This window comes from Euprymna scolopes, chromosome 25 (assembly GCF_053919585.1).
Source record: "Euprymna scolopes isolate OS-2025 chromosome 25, ASM5391958v1, whole genome shotgun sequence".
Classification (NCBI taxonomy): Eukaryota; Metazoa; Mollusca; class Cephalopoda; order Sepiida; family Sepiolidae; genus Euprymna; species Euprymna scolopes.
Window position 1 is genome coordinate 75289811 of NC_136506.1, and position 5491 is coordinate 75295301.

General features: G+C 29.7%; 1 protein-coding gene across 1 annotated transcript in view; it reads right to left on the reverse strand.

The window, feature by feature from the left end:
- Positions 1-827: 827 nt before the first annotated feature.
- The window catches only part of LOC145247442 (uncharacterized), a 41587-nt gene continuing 36923 nt past the window's right edge, over positions 828-5491 (reverse strand). Inside the window, exon 3 of the mRNA XM_080109210.1 lies at positions 828-5027. The gene's annotated coding sequence lies outside the window, so the exon portion shown is untranslated. The remainder of the gene's footprint in view (positions 5028-5491) is intronic.

Here is a 5491-nt window from a genome sequence, read left to right on the forward strand (position 1 = left end):
ATTTGAGTGGCACTCAGCCTCCTCAAGGTCCCAGTTCTCTTTGCGCTTGTCGAGCCGAGGTTTGGCTAGCGCTCGCTCCTCGGTCTTTCAATCCTTCTTGACCCTTCTCAGCCCTTTTTGGTATCACTTTTTTTATTGGGGGCGGGGAAGGTGTGTTATTATTATTATTATTATTATTATTATTATCTTTACCATTTAGTAGGTGCGCCCATCTTACCTTGCAACCATTCTCAGAAACTTTTTAATAAGTTGAATACAAAACATTTAAAAAAAAAAGAAAGAAAAAAATCAAAATAATCAAGGGCAATAATTAAGATTTTTAAGTAAAGAATTGTCTCCCTTAAAACAATTTTCGGCACTTTTGCATGAGAATGCTTGTATTTTAGTTTCAAGAACCGCCGACAGATGTCGTTTTTAAGGAGTCGATAACTCTTCCTTTTCTAAAAGTTCGTGCAAACTAAAATTATATTTTGGTAGATTTTTATACAAACAAAAAACAAAAACAAATTATCCTTAAACCTCTATAGATTTCATGTTTTTAAAATTATATTTTGCTACATTTGACCAAGATCAAAGTGTAGTATCTGTCCTTCAGATGCTGCAGTGCTTGCACTGTGCACTTACATTTCTTGTTCTCTTTCGGTGGAGGAGCAGTCCTTCACAACTGAGGCAATTTTTATTTTTGTACCTTTTCTCCACGTTAAAAAACGACACTGGTGTCTAACTCTGTCCCGTGGGGAAGCATTGTAAATAGGTACATTTTTATACAACCTTACCGTAAAAAATAAATAAATAAAAATAAAATAAAATTCTAAAAAAAATCAATGTTCCATATTTTTATCATATTTATCATTTTATTTTCAGTTATAAATCACTCATTGAAAAAAAAAATGAGATTAATCCATTAAAATTATATTTTGATACATTTTTTATACAATAAATGTTTCGATTTTCATATTTTTGTGTTATTAATTTTGTTATTATATATTTTTGCGTTATCGTAAACATTTGTTTATATTTGAGGTTCACATAATGGCCACTAGACAGCGTTTCTCTTTCGAAGAACAGAGGTCGATAACTAGCCTCTCTTGCATGTTACTGTCATACAGAAGTGCCAAATTTTTTTTCTGTCCAAATCAAAAGACATTAACAAATGCCTGAGAAAAGAGAATATCTTCACTCCCACCTCCACTCCCAAACAAAAGACGGACTGTATTATATAGCACTCAGTATGCTACTTAAATTGGTGCGTCTTCATTATCAGAGCGAAAATTGAAAATCGAAATACTGAATTTCAATTAAAACCAATGTTATCTATTTAATTGTCATGTTGAAATTAGTAACATATCCAAAATTTACGAAAAACGATAAAGTAGAAAATTAATTATTAATGAAAGTAGATTTCCAAACTGTGAATTTCAGGGTTGCGAGATTGGCCCTTTTAAAGCCAAATTTCACAAATTTGGCCTCTTTTGAAGCAGTCTGGTATTCCAAATTTGTATTTGACCTTTTTTAAAAATTGATTCTACGTTGAATTCATAAATAAAACTAATCCTTACTGTAAAGTACTCTGGTACACTTTCAAAATATGAAAACTATAGAATATATTATTAATATTCCTTAGCGCAAGTGTTTTTATCGAAAAAAAAATTAATTTCCTCCAAAAATATAAAAAGCCTATGATTTCAACTTCATAGGAAACGTTTTTATTTCACCAATCTTAAAAAAGACACAAACGTTTGGGAACCAACATCTTCAATATAGCCCAGAGTTAACACCTTTAATATAGCCATTTTTATTTTATATAGCATTAATAAAGGACATCTTCGATTGGGCTTTTCTTTTTGTTTTGTTTTTTTATTCCTTTTTTCCCCCAAAAAATGTGGCTTTAAATATTTTTTTATAGTCTAGCAACCCCGAGTTACCGCCCTTGCCTATGTCCAAAACAAATATGGCGACAGTTATTTCTCATATGATGAAAGTACGTGTTTTATGTAATAATGCAGTTATATTTAACTAATTGTAACATGGCAATTAAATCGATAACATTGGTTTTAAAATCAACACAAAAAGTAAGTAGATGCCGTTGGTTTCTTACGAAAATTCATTTTTTTCGGCTTTTGATTTTTCGCTGTGATAATGAAGAAGCACCTTAATTTCTTCATTTTACTCAAATCTTACGTTACTCAAGTAAGTACCTTCGTTGAAATTTTAGATTTGGATCTAAATAGCCTTTAACTTAATAAATCAGTCTTTGTTTCTAACTAGAGAATTTTCAATTGTCACTGTTGTCTTGTGTTATTGGCAATATATGGCAGTTTATTTTTTTTAATTATTCAGACCAACTTGACACAATCTCCAAAAAAATGCCTAGACCATCTATATTATGAAAAATTTTAACTAATCACAAAAGAAAAATTTAAAATGCGCAGGGGCCATAACTTATATTTTTAAATGAAGAGTTATCTCCCTTACAATTAAATTTTTTTTTTTTGGTTTAATTAAACAGCAACAACAGAAAAACATTAACAAATGTGCAAACCGATGACAATTCAATACTAAAATAACTTCATTGCAGGTAGGTATAACTAATCTATATATCTATAAAAGTGAGAGAGAGAGAGAGAGAGAGAGAGAGTGTGTGTGTGTGTGTGTGTGTGTGTGTGTGTGTGTGTGTGTGTGTGTGTGTGTGTGTGTGTGAGGACACTTCTCAGCCTATATACTCAACAAACTTTTGATCTACAGGCTTAAAATTTAGTATATATGGTATTCAGATATGTAGAAAATGTTTTCATCCGGAAAAAAGGGCTGCTAAGGGGTCAAGATTGAAAAATTAGAACATAGGAGTTGTTGGATTTTTAGGTTCACATTATGTTCAGAATAAGGTTTGAAAACACTTTTTGGAGATTGTGTCAAGTTGGGCTAATGGTTATCGTATTTGACTCGCTGTGTTTAAGTTTTGGCTTTGATCTCAGCTCGAGTATTTTTTTTTTTTACTTACAAGAATTGAACTGTTTAGAAAAAACATAATATTCACATGCATATTTTCAGTTTCTTTCCATTTTTTTTTACAACATTTTTTAAAGGAATGTGATGTTAGATTAAATACCAGGCAACGCCGGGTACATCTTCTAGTCTAATATATAAAGTAAAGTCAATCATTTCTTTGTTCTCAAACATTTTCTTCCTACGAAACAATATTTGATTCTAGTCTGGCAGTTTTTCTTGTAGATCATTGCAGAATGCTGTTGAGAAGAAAAAAATGTAATTTTATGTAATTCTTTCCAGAAAATACTTTGTTCAGATCAGAATAATTTTCGAATGGCTGCCGTCTTTAAAAACATGGATATCATACTATATTCATTCATACATAGTTACTTCCCTTTGATTGGAACAAAATAATATTAAAAAAAATAAGAAAAAAGCCAATCAAATTGCATCCCCAGTTAGACGCAGCATCGATCAGTAGATTATTTTATCTGTCAGTTTGTGACGTTTAAGTTTGGAATAACATCTTTTCGGTCTAACACGCTTATGTTTGAAATGCCATTTTTTTCAATCTGTCATGCTTAAGTTTGAAATGCTTGAAAGGCAATTGTTTTTTCAATCTGTCACGCTAAAGTTTGAAAGGCCATTGTTTTTTCAATCTATCATGCTAAAGTTTGAAATGCCATTTTTTTTTTCAATTTGTCACGCTAAAGTTTGAAAGGCCATTGTTTTTTCAATCTCTCACGCTAAAGTTTGAAATAACATTTACGTTTGTCATTTTTACGTATTATTTACATTATTTATGAGTTTAGGACTATTGTCCTTATTTTGGTCGTTTTTATGTCTATAGTGTTTTTATCATCGGGCATGCTGGCTTTCTTTTCATACCTTTCATTGTGGTCGGTATGCCTTCCACGATTTTTAACAAAACCCTTTATTTAATCCACCCGGAGGTAGATAGCTCATTTTCTGTTCCATTACATATAAATATCTTGTATCGGTCATTTCTTTTTTAGTTTTACATTCTTTCAGTGAGGATTGAGCTTGAGTTTTTTAGTTAGTATCAACTCTTTAATATCAAACCACTGTCTTTATTTACTAAGCTACATGTTCATTAGGACAAACGTTGTAATCATCAGCTTGATCAATATGCAGAAAGGAATCTGAAACATGTTGATAATGTAAATAACATCTCAAATCAGAAATATCATTAAATATTTTAAACACTTTTGTTTCTTTTCTTTTTTTTTAAATATTTTTCTTTTAAGTTTCTGAATGAAAATCCAGAAAAACAACGAATTTTTAAAAAAAAATGTTCAATTTGGCTTAGACCATAGATTTTTTTTTTTTTTTTTTAACAAATCACGGAAAAATAATCAACATTAGTGAGGGTCATATCTCATATTTTAAAGTGAAGAGCTGTTTCCCTTATAACTAAGTTTTTTTTTCTGTCAAAAGAACAAAATAAAAAAAAGAAGAAAAATTAAAAAAATAGATAAAAGTCTGGGTTTTAATTCCAAATCCCAGCTGAAAATTCCATTTAGATTTTGTCTGGGTGAGAAGCTAGAAATTATAAAGTTTAAAGAAGTAAAGACAATAAATAAATGCTAAACTTTAAAAGCGGAATAACCATAAACTGTAGACATAGAATAAATTTACTCTGGGATAGCCACAATAGAAATAAAGTAACACGTAAAAGGAGGTAGCACATTTAAAAATGAAGCCCATATAAACTTTTAGTAAAACCCTATAACGATTGTTTGGCTGATTGTAAGTAAATAGGGAGGCTATGTAACGAAACTCAAAGCTGTAGTAGTAGAAGTAGTAGTAGTGGTGGTAGTAGTAGTAATTTATAATCTAAGTTTTATGCTTTAGAAACTATAAAAGGGGTGCAAAAAAATTAGATTGGATTACAAATATCTTTTATATTTTTGAGCAAACGGAATGTTTAATTTCGTTTTCAGTTGTAGTCGTTCTGCAAGTTCTTCAACGGAATGGTACGAAAAGTCTGCAAAATCTTGTTGATCCGAACATTCTGCCTACAAAGAAAAAAAGAAAAATATCAAAGGTTAATGCTATTGAACATTAGCAGGGAGCTTTAATTTGAAAGTTTGAAGTTATTTGGGATAATATTTTTTTACATTTATATGATTTTAATTATTATTTGACATTATATTTTGTGCTTTATATAGTAAGACACACATTGGAGATACACATTGGATATGTTGTATTATTACGGATAACACATAGTCGAAATATGAAAATAGTAAAAAAAAAATGATAAGGAAACGATTATATATATATATATATATATATATATATATATATATATATATATGGTGTAAATAAAAATTCAATATATAAAAATGTTGGTTGATCCATCCAAAATTCAAACAAAGAATTATAATTAAAAATCCTTAACCCATGGATTTTCATATATATATATATATAGTAGTAAGTTATAAAATATATATGGCGATTAAGCTACACAGAATATTCCGCG